The sequence below is a fragment of the Hemicordylus capensis genome, chromosome 3 (assembly GCF_027244095.1).
Source record: "Hemicordylus capensis ecotype Gifberg chromosome 3, rHemCap1.1.pri, whole genome shotgun sequence".
Taxonomy (NCBI): Eukaryota; Metazoa; Chordata; class Lepidosauria; order Squamata; family Cordylidae; genus Hemicordylus; species Hemicordylus capensis.
In genome coordinates this window covers 97,006,046-97,019,942 of record NC_069659.1, presented here as the reverse complement: position 1 = coordinate 97,019,942, position 13,897 = coordinate 97,006,046, and the positions used below count along the sequence as shown (strand labels likewise).

Genomic DNA, 13,897 nt, shown 5'->3' with positions numbered 1-13,897 from the left:
TGTCAAGGCCTGTTTTAATGCATAAATTAATCAATTAGTACACACTGCTGTTGAAGAAAGATATAAAGTACCAATGGGCAACCTGATTCAAATTAATGATTTAAAGATCTATTTTTGTTCATGGTGATTTGCACCACCTTACTTTTAAGTTGGCTTCTCAACTGGGTGATCTCATTTTAGAAGTCAATAGTAACATTCCTCTTTTATGCAAAGCCTGTTCATGAATATTAAGTAAGTCAGCCATTTCCTTCATATTCCTTACCATGATCAGTGGGATAAATATTTGTGAAGGGAAAACTCAGCATTTCAAAACCAAACCAAGCCAAGGTAGCCATCAACTTTCTAAATATAATCGCCTCCCAATCTGTTAAAAACAATTCAAGCACAAAAATGTTAGGTTATTGTCAAACTTGTTATACTAATATTCAAAGCTAACAGAAACTTGGCATATTTTTGTTACGCTTCCACACTGGCAAGGTAGCATTGCTCTATTTACAGTCATGGCTGCAGCTGGTGTATGGTTCCAAATCTCAGGTATGCAGCACAATCCTAGGTGTGTCTACACATCCATGACTGCAGCCCTATATGTATACTTACTAGGGATTAAGTCCACTTGAAACCAGTTGGGCTTACTTCTGAGTAGTTACACATAGGATTGAGCTGTACATTTTAAAAAAAACAACCCACACCAATCTTCATTCCTAATGCAACCATTAGTCCAATAAAACTGACTTCAATCTGAGTCTTTTCCACCAGGCTAGAGGTAATTGTTTTATTTCTGTCCCATAATGCCTCTTTAATATTGCTATGTGACAAAAGACATCGCCATTTTTAGTTCATGAAGACAGCGCCTAGGATGGTCAGTAAAACATCCTTCAGTAGAAGGCTAAACTAATTTATTTCATCCATCAGCCCTAAGTAGTTCAGGAAACTTTTACTTGAGCTAAACTTCCAAGTTCACACTCTGAACTAAGGGCAGATTCTAAAAGCTAGACATAGCTAGATATGTTTGCTCAGACATTTAGGTACCAGCAACTGGAGGTCCCTGGGCCAAATCCAGTCCAATATGTGCCCCCTTCGGAGGTAGAGGAAAGGTGTGGAGGAAGTGGCAACTCCAAATAATGGAAATCTGTTGGGAAAATATGGGCTGGAGCTCTGGTCAGCCTTCCAACTCTTCCCTGCCCCCCATTCTCAAAGTGACCCTTTAAAATAAAAACCCTGCCAGTGTGATAAGAAATAAATATATATTCTGGATTTGAAATATACCTGCAGTTTTTGGTGGAAGGAGAAATAATGAACAATAAAACAAAAAACACCTCTAAAAGTCATCACTCTCCACACAGATAAATAAGTAACCTGATGAGCTGCACACATGCCTATTATATCAGCCTGACAGGCAGCTTTGCATAAGTACTTCTGTGAATCACTAGAGGAAAGAATGATACCATCACAGGCACCAGATAACCATGACAATCATCCCTGACAACAAAAAAAACTAAGCAAATAATAATATTATCTCAAATAAAGACTAAAAAAATTTTTAGACCCTCCCTCCCTACAATAAAAAAACAAATAGCTATTAAAATATTTTTAATGCCAGAAGCCTCCAAGCGAAGATGGGCGAGCCGAAGTGCTTGGTTGCTAATGAAAACATAGATATAGTGGGCATAAAGGAAACCTGGTCGAACAGTGAGAACCTATGGGACACTTATTCCTGGATAAAAACTCTACAGAAAGGATAGAGAGGGGCAGATTGGGGGTAGCACTGTATATTAAAGAAGGAACAGAATCTAACAATCTAGAAAACCTAGGACCGGAGTCCTCCACAGAAACATTGTGGATGACAATATAAGGACTGAAAGGAAATGTCATTAGGGACGTACTATTGCCTGACAGATCAAAAGACTGAAGGTGACCTGGAGAAGCAAATAAGAGAGGTGTCAAAGAGAGACAGAACTGTAATATTGGGTGACTTAAATTACTCACACACAGAGTGGGCAAATTCACATTCAGGTACTGACAGAGAGGCCAAATTTCTAGACATGCTAAATGACTGTGCCTTAGAACACTTGGTCACGGAACCAACTACAGAGAAGGCAACCTTGGACTTAATCCTGAGTGGTGTCCAGGACCTGGTGTGAGATGTCAGTGTTCTAGAACCATTGGGGAACTGTAACCATAGTGTGATCCAATTCAGCTTATATGTGAGTGGAGCACTGCCAAGTAAGTCCAACACAGATGCACTTGACTAGAAGAGCAAACTTCTCAAAAACGAGGGGATTAGTAAAAAGGAAGCTAAAATGGAAAGTCAGGAGGGTCAAATCACTCCAGAAAGCATGGAACTTATTTAAAACCTCAATAATAGGTATACATATAGAATGTATACCAAAAAGGAGTATAGAATGTATACCAAAAAGGTACTACCAAGTTCAGGATGACGCCAGCATGGCTAAGAAGTAGAGTCAGGCAAGCTATAAAAGGGAAGAAGATTTCTATCAGAAAATGCAAGCCCTGCCCAAACTGAGAGAATAGAAAGCAACAAACTCTGGCAAAATAAATGCAAGGAGTCAATAAGGGAAGCAAAAAGAAAGTTTGAGGAACATATAGCCTGAAGTGTCAAGGAGAACAATAAAAACTTATTTAAATATATCAGAAGTAGAGAACCTGCCAAGGAGGTGGTTGGACCCGATGATGATGATGATGAGGGCATGAAAGGGGTTATCAAGGAGGATAAGGAGACTGCAGAGAAGCTGAATGAGATATTTGCATTTGTCTTGACCATGGAGGATACTGAGCATATACCCGCTCTAGAACTGAGCTTCACAGGCTTGGAGGTTGAAGAATTGCACCAATCAACTGGTGATGAGAGAAGATGTTCTAAACTATCTTGAAAAATTTAAAAATGACCAAGTTTTTAAGAAACTCAAACATGAAATTACTAACCTGCTAGCAAAAATATGTAACTTGTCCCTACAATCAGGGTCTGTACCAGAGGACTGGAAAGTAGCCAATGTAGCTCTGATTTTCAGAAAGGCATCCAGGTAATTACAGGCCAGATAGCTTAATGTCTGTGTCATTTATATTTATGGAAAGCATACTCAAGGACAAAATTGTTATATAGAACAGACCTTGCTGAAGGAGAACCAGCATGGCTTCTGCAAGGGCCAGTCTTGCCTCACTAACCTTTTGGAGTTCTTTGAGAGTGTTAACAGACATGTGGATAAAAGTGATCTGGTTGACACAGTATTCTAGGACTTCCAAAAAGCTTTTGACAAAGTTCCCCACCAAAGGCTCTTGAGTAAACTTAGCAGACATGGGATAAGCTGATAGGTTGAGTTGCAGATTGGTAAGTGGATGAGGACAGGAAACACAGGGTAGGAATAAATGGACAGTCTTCACAATGGAAGTAAGAAAGAAGTGAGATCCCCCAGGAATCTGTACTAGGACCAGTGCTTTTTAACTTGTTTATAAATGATCTAGAAGTTGGGGTAAGCAGTGAAGTGGCCAAATTGCAGATGACACTAAACTATTTAGGCTAGTAAAATCCACATCAGATTGTGAAGAGCGCCAAAAGGATCTCCAAACTGGGGGAGTGGGCAACAAAATGACAAATGTGGTTCAATGTAAAGTGATGCATATTGGGGCAAAGAACCCCAGCTTCACATATACACTGATGGGGTCTGAGCTGTCAGTGACTGACCAGGAGACAGATCTTGTGGCTGTGGTGGAAAGCTTGTTGAACGTGTTGAATATGGCAGCTGTGAAAAAGGCAAATTCTATGCTAGGGATCATTAGGGAGGGGATTGAAAATAAAAATGTCAACATTATAATGCCTTCATATAAATCTACAGTGCAGCCACATTTGGAGTACTGCAAACAGTTCTGGTTACTGTATCTTAAGAAGGATATTATAGAACTGGAAAAGGTGCAGAAGAGGGAAACCAAGACCATCAGGCACCTGGAGCACCTTCCTTATGAGGCCAGGCTACAGCATCTGAGACTTTTTAGTTTGGAAAAGATGTGACTATGGGGAGACATGATAGAAGTGCATAAAATTATCCATGGAGTACATAGAAATTTTTCTCCTTCTCTCACTACACTAGAACCAGGGGTCATTCCATGAAACTGATGGCCAGGAGATTTAGGACCGACAAAAAGAAGTACTTCTTCACACCGCATATAATTCTCTCTCTTCATGTGCCTTCTCTGATTGGGAGGTTGACGGCCAGCAAAAGCCATCAATTGCGGTCCCAAGAATTGTGGATATCATCTATGTCCATTTCTAGCCATTCTTTCTAGAACATAATTAATCTATGTGATTATCTGCCATGGGATGTGGTGATAGTCACTAGCTTGGATGTCATTAAAAGGGGTTTATATAAATTAATGGAGGACAGGTCTATCAGTGGCTACTAGTCTGATAGCTATAGGCCACCTCCAGCCTCAGAGGCAAGATGCCTCTAAATACAAGTTGCAGGGAGGAACAGCAAGAGAAAGGGCATGTCCTCAGCTCTTGCCTGTGGCTTCTCAGAGGCATCTGATTGGCCACTATGTGAAACAGGATGCTGGGCTGGATAGGCCTTGGGCCTGATCCAGCAGAGTTGGTCCTATGTCCTTATAATTCACATAGCCACTAACATGTCCCTCATTCCAGAAAATACTGAATATATTTCCATAGCTATTAACTAGTTTGTCTCTATGATATGGTCTTTGAAATGCATGAAGATGTTTTTCTCCACCCCTTATAATATACATTTAACACTCGCAGGGGAAAGAGAAAGAAGCTAGATTTTCTTTTATTTTTCAAGAGCTACCCCAAAATATGCAGATACACAAAAACCCTTATTCTGCTTGGCAGGAAGATATAATGAAACTGCTTTGGCAGTTCTGGCACCTTATAACAGATCTCAAATATCACACAGATATTATAGAGAACAACAACAAAAAGAAAGATAATGAACTGCATCATTTAGCTCTTGGGATCTGATTTTAGTACTCCATCAATGCTTCACTTTTGTTCAGTAACGGAATACTTCAAAGCCTCCACCCTCACACTTTGTGGAGATTTTCCTATACTTTATCCACTGAAATTTTTATTTGTGGTTGGTAAATTATATACAGTACTGTATTCCAAAATTTTCATGGGGTGCTGGTGATGAGAAGGCTAATTCCACAGTAATGGAAAATCACAATTGTTCCTTTAGATACAGCCAACTCAGCAGAGCTTAAAACATATTAGATGTGGCTAGGGATATGCACAGAACCGCGGAACTGCGGTCCGGCACTGGGGTGGGGGGGGTCCTTTAAGAGCAGGGGGAGGGCTTACTTACCCCTCCTGCCACTTTCCCGGCGGGAGGGGTAAGTAAACCTTCCCCCCACTCTTAAAGGAACCCCCCACCCCAAATCACCCGAACCTTGAACCGCCCATGTCCGGACCGGTCCGGAGGCCTGTAGAATGGCCTCTGGAACGGTCCAGGCTCATCACTAGATGTGGCTATGGAGACATTCAAATTCCACCTATCTGTGGGCAAACCAGTCTCCCTCAGACTGCCCTTTCTCAAAATTGTTGGGAGGCTTAAATGCAATACAGAATTCACTGAAGGACGTACAGCATACAAATCTAAATATATAATTCTCTAAGGCATACCCATGGCTAATCCTGTGCATGGCAGCTCTCGTGAGAGTTTGTGAGCACCTGATTGGTCAGTGGGGATTCCATATGCAGAAAGGGAGGAGGAGCCTGTGAGAGCAGAAGCACCATGGTGATTGGGCAACGGGGATTCCATATGCATATAGGGAGGAGGAGCCTGTGATGGTTAAGGTCAGTTGGAATGCAACTGGTACTGGTCAGAAGATGTTCTTGATTGTAGAGGAGAGGAATCTAAAATGATAGTGAGCAGGAGTCTGTGAAGAGAGGGATTGTGAAGGAGGAAAGCCCCTTCAGGAGAAGAAGGCTGCCACTGTGTGAATAAGATGAGGATACAAGATGAACAAGATCTGTTAATTCCAGAAGGGAGGAAGAGAGAGAAAGGAGGGAGTGGGAAGAAAGACAGAAGGGAAGCACGAGTGGAGGAGAGAGAGAAAGAAGAGAGGGGAAGAGAGAAAGAAGGAAGGGTGAGGGACAGGACCGAGCCTGTCAGAGGCCTGAGGGGAACGAGCGGCCATGGCAGAACCTATTGGCAGCAAGGAAGGGCCCAATCAACCACTGCTGCTGTTTGGAGCTACTGAGGCCATTGGCGGAGTGAGGCAGGTAGGCAAGGGGCGGGCCTAGGCCTGCCAGCGGCCTGAGGGGAACAAGTGGTGATGGGACTGGCAGCAACGAGGAAGGGCCCAGTCAAATGCTGCTGCTGCTCCTCCTGTGGGGAGAAGCAGGAGTGGGGCTCGGGTAAGAGTAGGGAGGTCTCTGGGGATAGGAGGCTGCAGCTTGGCCAATAGGCACCAGCTACACTGCGGCCATGACCAAGAGGGTTGAGGGGGATGGAAGCAATCGGATGGAGAAGGAGGAGCAGGAGTGTGGCTTAGGTGAGGGTGGAAAGATTGAGGTGAGGAGGGCTGTGACAGGGAATGAGGGGAGCAAACAAGCACTATTGCGCAGATGCTCTGTGCAGGTTAAGCAAGTATAATCTAACACAGGGATCCTCAACGTTGGGCCCCCAGATGTTATTGGACTTCAGCTCCCATAATCCCAAAGGCCACTGGGGCTTGGGATTATGGGAGTTGGTCCACTAACATCTGGGGGCCCAGCACTGAGGATCCCTGATCTAATACATCTAATTTCCAAGTGTGCAGTACTGGTTGCTCATGCTCCAAAACCCAATATTCCATTCACCTTCCAGGACATTTAAGGGTTCAGAAAATTCAGACCTAATATATACTCCATCCTCCTACAGAAGACAGCCACCTCAGACACTTTATTACCTTTATGCAATTACCCTTAAACTAAAGCCTCCTTCAGGTGTTATTAAAAAGCCCTGCTTTAGCCATGTATAGTGGGTGAAGGGGGAGGAAGTCCCACCCCACCATGTCACTCATCCACGCACCCCACCATTCACAGGGGGTTGTCCACAGAGGGAAAAGCCCTGTGTGATGGCAGACACATTTATGATTGCAGGGGTGGACTGATCCCCCATTTGCCCTGCTGTACATGGCTACAGCAGGGCTTTTGGATACTATCTGAATCAGGCTTAAGTGTCATTGCTTTCAGTAGAGAACTGGACCTCTGAAAAGCCAAGAAGCCAGCAACATTCTACTGTTCTTTGTTTTAGGTCCACATCTCCTTTCCTTTTCACAAGCTCATGCCAAGCAGCAACATCTGCTGGCCAAGAAATTGCATCCCTAAATCTCCAAACCACTGTTAAAAATACAGCTGCCTACAACAGAAAAACAAACAGCCATGACACATAAAACCAACAACTGTCATCAACACAGGTTCCAGTATTGCCAGCACACTACACAATCCCTGTTCTGAAGAAATAATTATGTGTTAAAAATTTTTTTAAAAAATACAATCATTTGAATTTCAAACACATCTGACATTATTGTGCTGTGTATAGTTATTAAGCCACCTAATGACACAGTGGGAAATGACTTGCCTAGCAAGCATGAGGTTGCCGGTTCAAATCCCCACTGGTATGTTTCCCAAACTATAGGAAGCACCTATATCGGGCAGCAGCGATATAGGAAGATGCTGAAAGGCATCATCTCATACTGTGTGGGAGATGGCAATGGTAAACCCATCCTGTATTCTACCAAAGAAATACCACATGGCTCTGTGGTTGCCAGGAGTCGACACCGACTCGAGGGCACACTTTACCTTTATAGTTATTTAATCAGCACATCCCTCTCACATTAATTGTTAATGTCATTAATACAGAGAAAGCTGAGCAGTGAGGGAAGAGAAGTGAGCAACAGGAAAGAGAAGTGGGGCAGAGCCAGGCTAGGAGCAAGTGTGTCGATTTTCCCTCAAGGCCCCTTTACTGCAGAGTAGATAACAGAAAAGTCCAGGATTGTCTGAAGAGTAGTGAGAAGTGCTTCTTGACAATCATTTCTGACAGAACTTCACCTAGTAAATAACATAATGTACAAGACCAGAAGAATACAATTTCCTTTATATCAAAGTCCCAAAAAAGGTTTAAATACAGTTATTTTCATAGGCTGCAATGCAAATTTGTTGAGAGATACAAACATTTCCAGTTGAATGAATAACCTACTTTGCACGAGAGTAGAATTACAGATATCAAACAGACAGCTACAAAAAAGACTCACACTATTAGCATATCAAGCAACCCTGACAGTGTGCCTCTATTGGGAGGAAAAGCCAGGATTTAAATTTAAATGGTACTACACACACTAGCCAAACTTGCAACAAAAATGTTGCTTTCTCTATCACAGTTTTTCCTTGCAGTACGCAATGAGATTTAAACGTTACACTTGATTAATCAGTGGAAACTACTCAGGCTCTTTTCAAGCATGAAATTAATGCTCACAAAAGCAAAAGATTAGGTTTGACTGGAACCAAGACTGTCAGGATACTGCAGGTACAGTACACCTCAAATAAAGCTTAAACCCTTTACCCTTTTGGTTCATGAGCAGAACAGAGCCTATCAATAGGCTGCCAACAACAATTCTTCAGGGAACATTAGATAATTAAAACAATTTATATTTACCATCTGCATGCGCAAACACAGGGTCAGTTCACAGCTTCATATGTGAAGGCTATCATTAGACCATACTACCATACTACTGTAGACCATAGATTCCAGACTACTCAATACCTCAGCCTCACATCATCACTCTTCTTTCCTACAGCATGGCAATTTTCTGCTTTCAGAGGTGCATATGAAAGTTGATATTATTAATGGGTACAACGCACTCTTGGCAGTGCCTTAAAACCATCAATCCTCGTGCATCCAATCTAAGAAAGTCCGAAAAAAGAAGATGGCTAGGTAGTAGGAGAGCTGGTCAAATATGTTCTCAGCTCATTATAAAATTCTGTTCCATGTGGATCACCACCATGAGGAGAAACTGATTACTCTGATTACTGAAGTTACCTCTTGGTACGGGGGAAAACTCCACAAAAATCAGTAATCCAAATCCACCATTTGGTTTATAAAAACAAACAAGTTACTGGAAAACTCAGAATGTTGTCTCATGTACTTTATTTCCTTCTTCCAGTAAAGTATGTCAATTTCTTATTAGACTCGCTTATGGGATGGTTATAAAAATGGAATAGTGTCATCTCTTCATATTTTAAAAACTTAATTAGATTTGTATTTTTATATTCCAATTTAATATTTGTATAACAGTTTAATAGCTTTGTATTGTTTTAAAATGTTTTGTAAACTGCCTTGAGATTGTTTTAAGAAAAGGCGGTAAAAAACCCCTAAGAAATTAAAAATGGGGAAAAATCTAATTCAGTTTTTAAAAGTTAATAAACCTGAGCCCCAGCCTCCAACATCATCATCTCCTGGCTGACAAGTTGTCCTCATGAAAGAGAATAAAATGTTAACTTGGTTTCTGGAGTGTGTGCTTCATTTTCTGGGCAGCAGGCAAACAGCTGGTCAGAACTCAATAACATCATGGCTAAAATTGCAGTAAATGGGGAATATTAGGAATTAGAAATAAATAATTCCAACACTCAAAATTCAAAGAATCTTTGGAAGCATACTCCAGGGCATGCATTACATATACACAATGTGTATACAGAGCTGTCATTTGATTTACAAAAAATCTTAGTCAATAAATTGCATATGTTTTAGTGATTACACATGAATGCAGATTAAGAACAATAGTTTTAAACGAAATTTAATTTGTTCCTGGAATATAAAACAAGACATTATTCCCTGAAAAACATAGGGGACAGGTTGAACTCTTCTTGAATAAGGTTTGTTGCCAGCTCTTGCAAAGATAACCAAATAAGTAGGACATGGACACTTGCCTTACATCATCACACAGCTACAGCAGGTAGCAGGTGCCAGTTTAGTTTCTCACCCAAAAGATGGAGATAACTCTTAAGATGGCACCTGCTACACACTGGTACTCCATACTGATGCCTAAGCATTTTCCAACAGCCACCATCTTATAAAAACATTTATTCTAGTGTGAGGAAGAGGGAATGTCTCTTCTAAAGAGGGTCCTACCACCTGCAGCTTTTAAGTATTTGTATTATTATTTCTTGTTTACACAGACAGGTGTTATTGACTGGTTTGTTTTATCCAGTCATAGAGTCCTTCCCAAGGACCTGGGATGGCTGAATTTTGTTATCAATGTTGTTGCTGTTATTATAGATATCATCGCAGAATATAGGCTGTTCCCAGTAAAGTTGCTTTTTATACCGTATTTTATGGACTATAAGACTCACTTTTTTCCTCGAAAAATATCCGCCAAAATTCAGGAGCGTCTTATATGTTTTAACAGTTTACTATGTTAAAACTCTGAAAAACTGGATTAAAATTAAGGTGCGTCTTATAGTCCGTAGCGTCTTATAGTCCGTAAAATACGGTAATTGGCTGATGGTGATTTCTGTGGCCCCTGTGGTACTGAGGTGCTCTTCAAGTTGTTTTGGAATTGCACCTAGGGCGCCAATTACCACTGGGATTATTTTGGTCTTCTTCTGCCACAGCCTTTCAATTTCAATTTGTAGCTCTTTGTATTTGGTGATTTTTTTCTATTTCTTTTTCTTCTATTCTATTGCTATGTTGATTATTTTGACTTGTTTTTCTTTCTTCTCGACTACAGTTACATCTGGTGTATTGTGTGGCAGATGTTTGTCTGTTTGTAGTCGGAAGTCCCAAAATATTTTTGCATCTTCATTTTCTACAATTTTTTCAGTTTTATGGTCCCACCAATCTTTGGCTACAGGTAGCTTGTATTTTTTGCAGATGTTCCAGTAACATCCAGTATTTTTTGCAGATCATCCCTGCTACCTTGTCATACCTTTGTTTGTAGTCAGTTTGTGCGATCTTTTTACAACAGCTGATTAGGTGGTCCACTGTTTCACCTGCTTCTTTACAAAGGTGGCACTTGTTGTTTGTTGTTGATTTTTCAACTTTTGCTCTTATGGCATTTGTTCTTAGTGCCTGTTCTTGTGCAGCCAGTATTAAACCCTCAGTTTCTTTCTTCAAGTTGCCATTCTTAAGCCATTTCCAGGTCTTGGTGATGTCTGATTTTCCACTTACATTGTGCAAATATTGACCATGCAGTGGCTTATTTTTCCATTTTTCTGTTTGGTTCTTGACTTGTTCTTTCTTGTAGGCCTGCTTTGTTTCATTGGTGTTTAATACATGTTTCATCTCCTTTTAGATGAACAGGCAGATTTGGCTTGCATCACTGAGACCTGGTTAGATCCAGATGGGGTTGTTCCCCTCACTGAGATGTGTCCACCTGGCTTCTCTGTGTTTCATCATCCCCGAGGTCACGGTCGGGGTGGTGTGTCGCGGTGATTTTTAAAGAAGATCTTATGTTGATCAGGGGCCCTATCCCACAGGTGACGGGGTGCAAATGTCTTTCTATAAGTCTGGGTCAACGTGACAAACGTGGGCTTCTCCTGATTTATCGACCTCCTCGTTGTCCATCTGCTGCCCTTTCCGAGCTCCTTGATTTGGTATCAGGCCTGATGATTATGACCCCTAGACTTATGGTTCTGGGGGATTTTAATCTTCCAGCTTCTTATGGGGGTTCTATGGTTTGGGAGTTCATGAGCTCTATGGCTGCCATGGGCTTGTCTCAGATCATTTCGGGCCCGACTCATATGGGTGGACATACCTTGGACTTGGTTTATCTTTCAGGGCAATGGCAGGCAAATCTGGTCATGGAAAATATTGTCATCTCTACCCTGCCATGGTCCGATCATTTTCTGATTAATATGCAGACTGCAGCAGCCCCGTCTCTACCGGGACAGCAGTACAACACAGATGGTCCGCCCCAGGTGCCTCATGGATCCTGTCGGATTCCAGGAGGCTCTTGGGGACATTCCTTGCAATCTGGTAGGCGTTTCTCCATCACAGCTCGTGGAATCTTGGAACATTGAGGCCACGAGGGCGTTAGATGAAATTGCTCCCAAGCTTCCTCTTACGGTTCGTGGATCCCAGCTCCCTTGGTTCTCTGAGGAGCTTAGGGAGATGAAACAGACCAAAAGACGCTTTGAACGCCGTTGGAGGAAAACTGGTGCCGAAGATGACCAAATACGACTACTTGCCTATATTTGGGAATATTCTAGGATGATAAGAGTGGTGAAATCCCACTATTTCTCTGCTCTTATCACATCAGCTGACTCTCATCCAGCAGCTTTATTTCGGATTACCCGCTCCCTTCTTAGGAGAGAGGAGTCAGTAGATGTTCAATCTGGCCGCTGTGATCAATTTGCTCAATTCTTTGCTGATAAAGTCACCTGCCTTCAGCTAGAGTTGGACTCTACTTCTGTAGGATCTGATCATATAGAGGAGATTCCGCCCTGTGATGTTATATGGGACACCTTTGAGTTGGTTGAGGATATGGACACAATTCTCTCGGGTATGGATGCGGCAACATGTTGCTTGGACCCTTGTCCCTCCTGGCTGGTTAGAACAGCTAGCGGGAATGTTAATTCTTGGCTACAGGAGTTGGTTAACTCCTCGTTACATGAGGGTTTCATACCAGCAGCCCTTAAATAGGTGATAGTTTGCCCTCACTTGAAGAAACCCTCCCTGGACCCTGAGGTCCTTGACAACTATAGGCCGATCTCCAACCTCTCTTTTGTAGCAAAGGTGTTAGAGAGGGTTGTATGTGCCCAGCTTGAGAGGGTCTTAGAGGAAACTGGCTATCTTAATTCTTATCAGTCAGGTTTCAGGCCTCGGCATAGCACAGAGACAGCATTGCTCGCTCTGGTAGATGACCTTCTTTGGGACCCTGATGAGGGTAGTGTCCCTCTCCTCGTCCTTTTAGATCTCTCAGCAGCTTTTGACACCATCGATCATGCTATCCTCCTTGATCGCCTGCGTGGGTTGGGTATTGGGGGCACTTACAGTGGTTCCAATCTTACCTTAGCGGGTGTGTCCAGTCAGTATGCATTGAGGACAGATGCTCTGACCCATGGCCACTCCTTTATGGAGTTCCCCAGGGTTCAGTTCTTGCCCCTGTCCTCTTTAACATCTATATGGAGCCGCTGGGTCAGGTCATTTCCCAGTCTGGGGTGAGATTTCATCAATACGCTGATGATACTCAGCTGTATATTGCCATCCCAGACCATTCTGGAGATGATGTTTCTGTGCTTACTCGCTGCCTGGAAGCTGTTAAGGTCTGGATGAATCAAAATAAGCTCAGACTAAATCCCACCAAGACTGAACTACTTTTACTCAGCCCTCGCATCCTCACATCCAACAGCTGGATGTGAACCTTGTTTTAGATGGGGTGGCGCTGTCCCCGAAGGAGCTTGTACATGACTTGGGGTTCCTTTTGGATTCGCATCTCCTGCTTGAACAGCAGGTGGAGGCTGCAGCCAGAAGTGCCTTTGCCCAGCTCCATCTGATGCGTCAAGCATTATCGGCAAGCATTATTACTTGATCGGCAAGCATTAGTGTCAGTGACCCATATCTCCCGCCTAGATTATTGTAACGCCCTCTATCTAGGGTTACCTTTGAGGATGATCGAAAAGCTACAATGGGTCCAGAATGCAGCGGCTCGTTTACTTATGGTTGCCAGAAAATATGACAGGGTAACACCTCTCCTGCAGTCATTGCACTGGTTGCCTATTCGCTACCGACTTCAATTTAAGGTCCTGGTTTTGACCTTCAAAGCCTTGCGGGGTTTGGCACCTGTCTACCTACAGACCCGCCTCTCCCATCCAGTTACATCCCGTCCGGTCAGATCTGGTCAGATGGCCCTTTTGTCGGTCCCCGATTTCCAAGAGGTTCGGGGTGCT

General features: G+C 42.7%; 1 protein-coding gene across 8 annotated transcripts in view; it reads right to left on the bottom strand.

Moving 5' to 3' along the window:
• Positions 1 to 13,897, bottom strand: part of AGPAT3 (1-acylglycerol-3-phosphate O-acyltransferase 3) — a 135,416-nt gene that overhangs the window by 106,884 nt on the left and 14,635 nt on the right. For 3 of the 8 annotated variants that reach the window (XM_053308236.1, XM_053308237.1, XM_053308234.1), the window contains exon 2: positions 263 to 364. The exons of the other annotated variants lie outside the window; for them this stretch is intronic. The gene's annotated coding sequence lies outside the window, so the exon portion shown is untranslated. The remainder of the gene's footprint in view (positions 1 to 262; positions 365 to 13,897) is intronic. 8 annotated transcript variants of the gene reach the window in all.